Source organism: Macaca nemestrina, chromosome 19 (assembly GCF_043159975.1).
Source record: "Macaca nemestrina isolate mMacNem1 chromosome 19, mMacNem.hap1, whole genome shotgun sequence".
In the NCBI taxonomy this organism is placed as follows: domain Eukaryota; kingdom Metazoa; phylum Chordata; class Mammalia; order Primates; family Cercopithecidae; genus Macaca; species Macaca nemestrina.
In genome coordinates this window covers 47631285-47643524 of record NC_092143.1, presented here as the reverse complement: position 1 = coordinate 47643524, position 12240 = coordinate 47631285, and the positions used below count along the sequence as shown (strand labels likewise).

Genomic DNA, 12240 nt, shown 5'->3' with positions numbered 1-12240 from the left:
AGCACTCATCAGCAAATGTACAAGAACGGAAATTATAACAAACTGCCTTTCAGACCACAGTGCAATCAAACTAGAACTCAGGACTAAGAAACTCAATCAAAACCGCTCAACTACATGGAAACTGAACAACCTGCTCCTGAATGACTACTGGGTACACAACGAAATGAAGGCAGAAATAAAGATGTTCTATGAAACGAATGAGAACAAAGATACAACATACCAGAATCTCTGGGACACATTTAAAGCAGTGTGTAGAGGGAAATTTATAGCACTAAATGCCCACAAGAGAAAGCAGGAAAGATCTAAAATTGACACTCTAACATCACAATGAAAAGAACTAGAGAAGCAAGAGCAAACACATTCAAAAGCTAGCAGAAGGCAAGAATAACTAAGATCAGAGCAGAACTGAAGGAGATAGAGACACAAAAAACCCTCCAAAAAATCAATGAATCCAGGAGTTGGTTTTTTGAAAAGATCAACAAAATTGATAGACCGCTAGCAAGACTAATAAAGAAGAAAAGAGAGAAGAATCAAATAGATGCAATAAAAAATGATAAAGGGGATATCACCACCGACCCCACAGAAATACAAACCACCATCAGAGAATACTATAAACACCTCTATGCAAATAAACTAGAAAATCTAGAAGAAATGGATAATTTCCTGGACACTTACACTCTTCCAAGACTAAACCAGGAAGAAGTTGATTCCCTGAATAGACCAATAGCAGGCTCTGAAATTGAAGCAATAATTAATAGCCTACCAACCAAAAAAAGTCCAGGACCAGATGGATTCACAGCTGAAGTCTACCAGAGGTAAAAGGAGGAGCTGGTACCATTCCTTCTGAAACTATTCCAATCAATAGGAAAAGAGGGAATCCTCCCTAACTCATTTTATGAGGCCAACATCATCCTGATACCAAAGCCTGGCAGAGACACAACAAAACAAGAGAATTTTAGACCAATATCCCTGATGAACATCAATGCAAAAATCCTCAATAAATTACTGGCAAACTGGATTCAGCAGCACATCAAAAAGCTTATCCACTATGATCAAGTGGGCTTCATTCCTGGGATGCAAGGCTGGTTCAACATTCGCAAATCAATAAACGTAATCCAGCATATAAACAGAACCAAAGACAAGAACCACATGAATATCTCAATAGATGCAGAAAAGGCCTTTGACAAAATTCAACAGCCCTTCATGCTAAAAACGCTCAATAAATGCGGTATTGATGGAAGGTACCTCAAAATAATAAGAGCTATTTATGACAAACCCACAGCCAATATCATACTGAATGGGCAAAAACTGGAAAAATTCCCTTTGAAAGCTGGCACAAGACAGGGATGCCCTCTCCCACCACTCCTATTCAACATAGTGTTGGAAGTTCTGGCTAGGGCAATCAGGCAAGAGAAAGAAATCAAGGGTATTCAGTTAGGAAAAGAAGAAGTCAAATTGTCCCTGTTTGCAGATGACATGATTGTATATTTAGAAAACCCCATTGTCTCAGCCCAAAATCTCCTTAAGCTGATAAGCAACTTCAGCAAAGTCTCAGGATACAAAATTAATGTGCAAAAATCACAAGCATTCTTATACACCAGTAACAGACAAACAGAGAGCCAAATCAGGAATGAACTTCCATTCACAATTGCTTCAAAGAGAATAAAATACCTAGGAATCCAACTTACAAGGAATGTAAAGGACGTCTTCAAGGAGAACTACAAACCACTGCTCAGTGAAATAAAAGAGGACACAAACAAATGGAAGAACATACCATGCTCATGGATAGGAAGAATCAATATCATGAAAATGGCCATACTGCCCAAGGTTATTTATAGATTCAATGCCATCCCCATCAAGCTACCAATGAGTTTCTTCACAGAATTGGAAAAAACTGCTTTAAAGTTCATATGGAACCAAAAAAGACCCCGCATTGCCAAGACAATCCTAAGTCAAAAGAACAAAGCTGGAGGCATCACGCTACCTGACTTCAAACTATACTACAAGGCTACAGTAACCAAAACAGCATGGTGCTGGTACCAAAACAGAGATATAGACCAATGGAACAGAACAGAGTCCTCAGAAATAATACCACACATCTACAGCCATCTGATCTTTGACAAACCTGAGAGAAACAAGAAACGGGGAAAGGATTCCCTATTTAATAAATGGTGCTGGGAAAATTGGCTAGCCATAAGTAGAAAGCTGAAACTGGATCCTTTCCTTACTCCTTATACGAAAATTAATTCAAGATGGATTAGAGACTTAAATGTTAGACCTAATACCATAAAAATCCTAGAGGAAAACCTAGGTAGTACCATTCAGGACATAGGCATGGGCAAAGACTTCATGTCTAAAACACCAAAAGCAACGGCAGCAAAAGCCAAAATTGACAAATGGGATCTAATTAAACTAAAGAGCTTCTGCACAGCAAAAGAAACTACCATCAGAGTGAACAGGCAACCTACAGAATGGGAGAAAATTTTTGCAATCTACTCGTCTGACAAAGGGCTAATATCCAGAACCTACAAAGAACTCAAACAAATTTACAAGAAAAAAACAAACAACCCCATCAAAAAGTGGGCAAAGGATATGAACAGACATTTCTCCAAAGAAGACATTCATACAGCCAACAGACACATGAAAAAATGCTCATCATCGCTGGCCATCAGAGAAATGCAAATCAAAACCACAATGAGATACCATCTCACACCAGTTAGAATGGCGATCATTAAAAAGTCAGGAAACAACAGGTGCTGGAGAGGATGTGGAGAAATAGGAACACTTTTACACTGTTGGTGGGATTGTAAACTAGTTCAACCATTATGGAAAACAGTATGGCAATTCCTCAAGGATCTAGAACTAGAAGTACCATATCATATAACCCAGCCATCCCATTACTGGGTATATACCCAAAGGATTATAAATCATGCTGCTATAAAGACACATGTACACGTATGTTTATTGTGGCACTATTCACAATAGCAAAGACTTGGAATCAACCCAAATGTCCATCAGTGGCAAACTGGATTAAGAAAATGTGGCACATATACACCGTGGAATACTATGCAGCCATAAAAAAGGATGAGTTTGTGTCCTTTGTAGGGACATGGATGCAGCTGGAAACCATCATTCTTAGCAAACTATCACAAGAACAGAAAACCAAACACCGCATGTTCTCACTCATAGGTGGGAACTGAACAATGAGATCACTTGGACTTGGGAAGGGGAACATCACACACCGGGGCCTATCATAGGGAGGGGGAGGGGGGAGGGATTGCATTGGGAGTTATACCTGATGTGAATGACGAGTTGATGGGTGCTGACAAGTTGATGGGTGCAGCACAGCAACATGGCACAAGTATACATATGTAACAAACCTGCACGTTATGCACATGTACCCTAGAACTTAAAGTATAATAAAAAAACAAAAAAAGGTCAGGAAACAACAGGTGCTGGAGAGGATGCGGAGAAACACTTTTACACTGTTGGTGGGATTGTAAACTAGTTCAACCATTGTGGAAAACAGTATGGCGATTCTCAAGGATCTGGAACTAGAAGAACCATATGACCCAGCCATCCCATTACTGGCTATATACCCAAAGGATTATAAATCATGCTGCTGTAAAGACACATGCACACGTATGTTTCTTGCGGCCCTATTCACAATAGCAAAGACTTGGAATCAACCCAAATGTCCATCAGTGGCAGACTGGATTAAGAAAATGTGGCACATATACACCATGGAATACTATGCAGCCATAAAAAAGGATGAGTTTGTGTCCTTTGTAGGGACATGGATGCAGCTGGAAACAATCATTCTCAGGAAACTATCGCAAGAACCGCAAGAACAGAAAATCAAACACCGCATGTTCTCACTCATAGGTGGGAACTGAACAATGAGATCACTTGGACTCGGGAAGGGGCACATCACACACCGGCGCCTCTCATGGGGAGAAGGGAGGGAGGAGGGATTGCATTGAGAGTTATACCTGATGTAAATGACGAGTTGATGGGTGCTGACGAGTTGACGGGTGCAGCTCACCAACATGGCACAAGTATACATATGTAACAAACCTGCACATTATGCACATGCACCCTAGAACTTAAAGTATAATAATAATAAAAAAATAAAATAAAATGGCAACCCACTGGAGGTTGTTAAGCAGAGTGACAAGATTTGACGCGTTTTAACATCATCATTTTACCTGCTGCATTGAGGCCAGATAATATGCTGGCAAGAGCAGAAGCAGAGTAATGAGGAGACTTGCAGAAATACTGGCAAGAAAGGATTCTGGCTTGGAGCAGAATCGTTATCAGTGGTTAAATTCTAGGTGTATTTTGAAGGTGAAGCTCAATGCTAGTTTTGTTTGCTTGTTGTTGTGTATACTTTCCCTTGAACAACTGGGAGAGAGGAGTTGTCATTAACTGAGGTGTACATGAATACAGGAGAAGCCAACTTCCCTGGGGTAAAGGTAGAAGATATCAGGGGTACAGTTTTTAAACATGTTAATTAGCAGATGGACATATGAGCCAACATTAACTCATTTACTCCTATTAACAATTCCATAAACTGGGTACTAATATATCCATTTTGCACTGAAAAAACTAAGACCCAAAGAGGTCCAGAAATTGACAAAATGAGCCAAGTGACTAAGCAAGTGCTGAGCAAAAGTTGAACTCCAGGACATTTTACATCTGTGGCCCAGGTTGACGGCTATTATCGATTACTGCCAAACTAAGAGATATTGAAGGCCTTTGCATTTCAAACAGCCAAAAGAAAAATATATCCACTGATGTGCCTGACGGTTTCTGGAAGAATTTCATGGGTTAGTTTTGTGCTACAGGAAGACAGGGCAGTCACCTTTCAGTTACGCACATTAGAGTATTCTCAAATCTCAGAAGGAAATGGTCACACCCACTGCATACCTCTCTATTCTGTGCCGGTAACAGGGGCTCTGGCATTCTTTGGCATCTTTCAATCCACCTTATCACTTTGCAGCACATAGAACCCTGCGTTCTGTTCAGTCCAGGTCTGTATTATAGCTCTTGTGACCATAAATTTGTACTAATCATTCTTCTGCCTAGGATAGGTTTTCATCCTTGATCTTGGCTTTAATCCCTCTCTACTTTCCTGAAATATTTCTCTTTTTACCACTATTATTTGGCATCTTCTTTCCATATTGGAATCCTTCCTGCTGCTTAATAAGTCAGAATATTTTTTAAATATAGCTTTTCTCGAATTCCTTCATATGAAGAGAGATATCAATTAGCAATTATAAAACATATTTCACTCCAAAAACTCTCAGATTTCTTTGTTGTTGTTGTTGTTGTTGTTGTTGTTGTTGTTGTTTGAGACGGAGTCTCACTCTGTCGCCCGGGCTGGAGTGCAGTGGCCGGATCTCAGCTCACTGCAAGCTCCGCCTCCCGAGTTTACGCCATTCTTCTGTCTCAGCCTCCCGAGTAGCTGGGACTACAGGCGCACGCCACCTCGCCCGGCTAGTTTTTTGTATTTTTTAGTGGAGACGGAGTTTCACCGTGTTAGCCAGGATGGTCTCGATTTCCTGACCTCGTGATCCGCCCGTCTCGGCCTCCCAAAGTGCTGGGATTACAGGCTTGAGCCACCGTGCCCGGCCATAAAACTCTCAGATTTCAAGCGTGACTACAGACTTTTTCTCATCTAGAACTTCTCCGCTTTTGTGCCTAGTAAACAGCCTGGAACAGAAGGAGAACACTGGAGAGAAACGGAAGTTAAGTCTAGAAGGGAAATCATGGTCACCCCATTACTGAGGACTTAGATTGGCTGCTGAGTTTGGTCTTGAATTAACAGACCAGACTGGGAGAAACAATAAGCACATGAGTCACTGGGAGAAACAATAAGCACATGAGTCACTGGGAACTGATGCTTATATTTTTCCTCTTTGCCTTAACCACCCTTAGCCCTGTCTCCACTGATGTGCAGATGAGTTACAAGAGGAAGCATTTCCCAGGCTGCAAAGCAGTTCACTTAGCTCCAGATCGTCAGAGTGTCTTGAGTCAGTTTGGTGCAGATTCCACCAGTGAGCTTTGACTTCTCAGCAATCTCTCTCTCGAGAGGCTTCCCAGAAATCTGTCCTTTCAGCTCACCCCTGAATGCACTTTGAGCAACTGGCTGCCTCTCCCATAAGTACATTATTAATGGTCTCTTTTCAAAAGCAGAGATAGTGCCCTGGAAAATGCAGTATTGATTTTTTCTCCTTCTTTCTCACTGTTTCAATCACTGCTCGTTTGAATGGCTTTCATTTTTAGCAACAACAAGAGAATCTTTGAAGAAAAGTGGTTTATAGGATCAGCCTGAAATAAAATCACCACTCAATTTAAGCTCTGAAAAATACTATTGATATTTTAATAGAAGTTTGCAGAAGCTATTGCGAGCTCAATAATAGCTACAAGGAGTTTATACACAGAAATCATACTTAGGGATCATTTTATTTCTTAGGCAGTATGTGTTAACAGCAAATAAAGGTTTAAACTTTCACTCACTTCCAGACTATATATATCAAGAGTCTCAAGAGTGTGGAAATGTTCAGAGTACTTCGGAAGGGGTGAAAGACTTTCTACGACTCAAATGATTTGTCTTTAATTGGCCCTTGTAGATAAAACCTGGGGTGGTTTTCTCTTAAGCGCTCTATTTGCCTGCTGTTGGAATCAGGAAATCCCAGCTCCCTTACAGCTGAAAAGACCTATAGACCATTCAGTTAAACAAATTTGTTGTTCAGATGAGACAAGTAAAGCCCAGGTGATGATGTAGCTTGATGGAGATGGCAAAACCTCAAATTCCTGTCCAGGATTCTCTCTTTGTGGGCACCTGGATTCCTTCTCCCTACATGCACCTTGTTATAGTGCTGACTTCTCTCTTTCTTCATTTCCTCCCATATTCTCTAAATGCCTATAGATCTTGTCAATTCTGAATCTTCCTATGCTGTATGAACATACTCATTCACGAAGTAGAATAATATTACCATATGAATTGGCTGATTCCTTAGCAAAAATAGAGTGTTACCTTCAAGGGTCACATCAAGAAGCATCTCTTCCAGGAAACCCATTCTGTGACTTCAGTCCATATTGATGTCTCTCTGTTTTGCCAATCCCTATAAATCACAGAAAATGTGCATTATATAGTATCTTCATTTCAGTGTTCTATGTATATGCCAAGATTTTTAATGAGGTCTTTGAAATTGATATTGATTAAATGAATATTTACTATGTAGCTAGTAAGTGTATACGGTACCATGCTATATGTTCAGAGGACTAAAGATAAGAATAAAACATAATTTTTCTGGAATTATGTGTGTTTGATACAGGTACAAGTTTTAAACACATGAAAATAATTTTCACAGGAATACCTTGATGTGAAGGAAGATAGTAAAAAGAAATTCCAGAAAGGGGAGTTAAAGAGCAGAAAAAGTAGGGCTGGTCAATTTAGTGGTATTAGATAGGGTACCTGGGGAAACATGGCTGTATTTAGTTTCAAAACATAATTAAAGGGGATGGAATAGGATGAAAATAAAAATATTCCTAACTTTGGAGAATCAAAGCTATGTGTTTAATATATTACTCAAACAGGGAAAAGGAACCTTGATTAGAATAGGGTGAAGGGTATGCATGCATTCATTCATGTAACAAATATTAATTGAGAATCTTAGCACCTAGACTAGTGCCGATTTATAAAGCACTAGTCAAGGTTCTAAGGTTAACTCTGAAATGATGGGTTTAGGAAGCGTTTACATCAAATACCAGGCTAGCATGAATGCTACGAAAATAGAAAGCAAGAATCAGAAGAAGAAATGTTGGGGAAATTGTGCCAGTTAAATATGGAAAGCTAAAGAGCCAGCATAACCTAAGCACTGATTGTTATGCTAGTAATAGGAGGAGGGCACATGAAGGAACTAATGTGAAGTCCAGGTGGATAGAGGAGGAATACTGGAGGGTCAGGTTTTGGTCATAGTACTAGGGATAGGGTGTTTGGTGGGAGATCTCTCTTTTTCACTTTTCTTATTAAGGATCTCCCCTTTTGCTCTTCCATAGAGTTGCTTAATTACATGGGCCTCAAGCAACAAAGGCTGCCTGACCTTCTTTGTTCCTACATTAATCCTGTTTAAATTCTTGGAGGATGCAGAAAGCCACTGCCATCAGAAACCAGGCCAACTCCCATGGGAAAGGAAGCCCCTTAGTCTCATTAGGAATGTTCTTGCAAGTTCCACTTGGCCAAGCATCTCTCACCAGGAGCCTGAAAGGGGTGGGAGAGAGAGGGGATACTTATAGTAACAAATGGTGTAGGATTTGCCTGGCCTCTTCTTCTTTGTGTACATCTTTCTTGGGAACCATGAAAGAAAATAGTTCTGGCAGCTAGCCATTCTCATTCTTTTCTCAGCAGAGGGAAATCTAATATAATCCAGCTCTTAGATGCAGGGTTTCTGCTTTCTGTTTTCATGTGTTTAGCATGACCTGATGTAGGACCTAATTATACCCCTCTCACTAGGTCCCAACAAAGAGTTTTTTACACTCTAATTAGTTCAGTCCCTAAAATGTGGACAGGTAATGAGAGACTAAGTTTCTTCACAGAAATGCATTATCTTCTGAGAAATGTCCAGTCATGAAAAGCAATATGGAGGGGTAATGAAGATGAAGAGGAGGTAACCTAATAAAAGGTAAGCACCTACTCTGTTATAGGCAGTGTGCTCGATGCTTTAAATGTGTTATTTTGCTCACTTATTACAATATCTCATTTCACATGTAAAGAACGTGATTTTCACCAATGTTATATGACAAAATTACATGACTTATTTCTATTTGGTATTAATGGCTTCTTCTCCCCTTTTTTTTTTTTTTTTTTTTGATATCACAGTTTTACTATGGGCTAAAAGCAATTCTAAACCCAAATGAAAAATGAAAAGCTCACCCTTGGTATAACCTCACACACCAGTTGCGGGAAAATTTGATGTCTAGGAAGACATGTGAATGACCGTAAAACTGCACTATATAGAATACCATCTTTTTTAACTTAGGAAAGCCAACACAAATTCCAAATGTCTACTTTGTTAATGACCTGAAAACAAACTATATGAAATATATGTATTCTTCATCTGGACTATGCTGGCCATTAGAAAATAAACTCAAATTATAATCCATTCCTATTTGGGATTAACTGGGTTTAACATCTTTGATTACACATACCATCCCTTCGATTTGTGGAACAAAGAAGTAAAATTTTTGGTCTTCTGAGGGTCAGGACACGAACTCAGTTTTGGGGTTTTTGTTGTCATCATCATTATTGCTTTTTTCCAAGATAAATATAAATGTTGTAATTATTTCAAAAATGTGTTAAGTTCTATTTTTTTCTGGGTACCAAATTATCCTTGAGAGTATAGTTTACGATTGCCTTCAGGATTTATTACATCTTACTTCACCTGGGAATCAAAGGCCTTGTAATATTGGAGCACAATCTACGTTTTATTTGTTTGCATCAGAAATATTTATTGAGGATCTAATTTATGTCAGGGTCCTCTCTCAGTATTGTGAATGCTATAAATATATTTCTTCTTCCCATATGTCTATGCAGAATCACCTTATTTTCAAACATTTGCTGAAAATATTAACTATGAAACTGGCTGTGGGGTATGTAGAAACTCTTTGTTATAATCTTGCAACTTTTCTAAAAATCCAAAATTATTCTAAAATGTAAAGGTTATTAAATATTAAAAAAACCCTCCAGGAAGTATTTCTAACCACCTTCCATTTGTGAACTTATTTATTTGTGGAGTCGGGTCCACAAAGGCTGTACAGAGCCGTCACTAATGACCTGAGCAATAGCATTTATTCATATGTATCTGTGAGTTGTTTGGCTGGTACCATTGTCCTAAGAAGACTGAACTATATCTGGTGCTTTCTGGCATCCCCTAAATAGCTAAGCCCAAAGAATGAGTGAAATCACTACAAACTTTTCTGCCATAGGGCATTGTTTGAACTGACAGATAATTTGCTGTATTACTCAAATTGGAACTCTCGTGTAGTGGTATTTTTTTTTCTCCTTTAGTCCTGTCTTCATATTGCATTCTTTGGCCAAAACATTGAACTCGCTCTGTTTATCTTCCTATAGTGTACAATTCATATTTTTTTTGATAAATAATACCCATAGGAAATAGACAAAGCTCAATTTTTTGAATATATACATGAATCTGTCATCAAACATAACACTTTTGTGATATAGAGAATTTATCTTCATAGGTCATTAAAAACATACTTAACCAGCTGCCTCAGCTGTGTTGTATGTCCTGCATGTACACTCACACCCAAACACAACTGACTTCCAACTCTGACAAATACTTTCACGGAAGAAAATGAACTTCAATTAATTTTTAAACTCAGTTTAGTCTGCTTTGAATAACTATCCTAATGAAAATGGCCTAATAACTTGAATCATTAAAATGTTATTTATTATTAAATGGGGGTCATCTTGTTTTTCAATTGAATACTTTTTTCATGAATACTTGTGTAAGATGACCTGTCAACATCTCAATTAACTAAAATTCTATTTTGCGTCAGCCCCATGAAGAATATCTTGTTAGTCACAGGGGGAAATGGTAGTAAAAATAAATTTATCTTATCTTGGAAAATTACAGTTTAGAAGGAAATTCCAAATTTAGATATAAAAATTGAAATTGCAAGAAATTAAAGATATCGGGATAGTTAATGTTGGCTTGTCAAAATGGAGTAACAATGATGCATCTATGTGTTCTATGCCTCAGGTATAGCTGATGCTGAGTTCTCCAAATGTAAACATAGGGAACCTTACCATTTATTTTGAAAAATAAATGAGATAAGTGAGTATGCATCAATAATTCATGGTAACATTTTTAAAATAATAATTTTAAGCATCCAATAACCCAAATATGTTGCAAGTAACTCAGTATCATAGTAGCAACAGGAGGAAGCCAAATTAAAGTGTCTTCTCAGTGAAGAATGGATACCTGGATTTATAGATTGTTAATCTATATTTTTTTTCTGTGAGACTTTACGGTCCAGAATCACTCAAATGAATCCAATTCAAGTAAAACATTTAATTGAATCTCCCATCTAGACAATGCTGTCTTAGATCACTTGTCCTGGGAGTCAGATTCTAAGACTCTGAGTTTAGAGTACCACAAAGATTATTGGGGTCTGTTATTGACAGCAGCATGACTGAGCAGAGGGACCAACTGAACTGGAATGCAAGAACAACAGGGGCTTCAGCCACTCTAATGGGTTTTCTGATTCTAGGATAGCCCTTCAGAGATGTCCCAGTAGAGGCATGGGAGCTGGACCATTGTACCCTCAGATCAACCAGTTATTCTGATGTGGATTTTCCCAGGATGGGGGAATACTCTTGGCAGAGATAATTTCCATCAACTAGGGATAACTCCTGGTGTGGGTTTCAGGTATGTCAGTCTGAAGCAAACACTCCTACCACTGGATGGCACACACAACAAAAGTTTTCTTCTAGGTGTTTGAGGAATAAAAAGTTACTATGATAATCAGCCAGGTTCTCATCCTCTAGAAGATGTTAGTCTATTTTGGGAAATAAGGGCAGTTGGGTAAACAATAACCTATAATTTTAGTAAGTAATATCACCCAAACATAAATAAAACACTGTGGGTGTACAGAGTAGGGAACTGTATATACAGTGACAACCAAGACCCATGACTGTTGTTTCACAAATAACAGGAAATTCCTAATACTTATTATTAACTGCAATGTCCAGGGAAACTGAAGTTGAGTCAAAATTAAGAACAATTCACCATCACTAGTTTGTTAAGACAATGGTTCAGAAAAGCCCTATCCTATGGAAACTGGGTATTATCCAAATCATTGACAGTCCGAAGCACATATTCCAAGAAAAATGTGCTAATCAGAAATTGAACACACTTTCCTGCTCTTTTGGAAGAGAGGGGCTTTAAAGCCAGCCCAGAATGGAAACAAATTCATATTCTACACACCTACAAACTGGGAAGTCTTGATTGAGCCAATGAATGTCTCTAAACAACAGTTTTCTTAAAGTTAAGCTTACTAATACTTATATTCTAGGGATAAGCATTACATTAAATGAAACTGGGTCCCAGCAAATGTCAGACTAAGTTAACATGGACCCACTCCCACTACAAACACATAGGAAGGAAGCAAATAATAATACACATACAAAATTGAGCTTAAAAGAGTTGAAAT

The 12240-nt window shown here is 38.5% G+C and overlaps 1 long non-coding RNA gene across 1 annotated transcript in view; it reads left to right on the top strand.

The window, feature by feature from the left end:
- The window catches only part of LOC139360155 (uncharacterized), a 122369-nt gene that overhangs the window by 81854 nt on the left and 28275 nt on the right, over positions 1-12240 (top strand). The window contains exon 3 of the long non-coding RNA XR_011617326.1: positions 8605-8690. This is a non-coding gene — a long non-coding RNA (uncharacterized lncRNA). The remainder of the gene's footprint in view (positions 1-8604; positions 8691-12240) is intronic.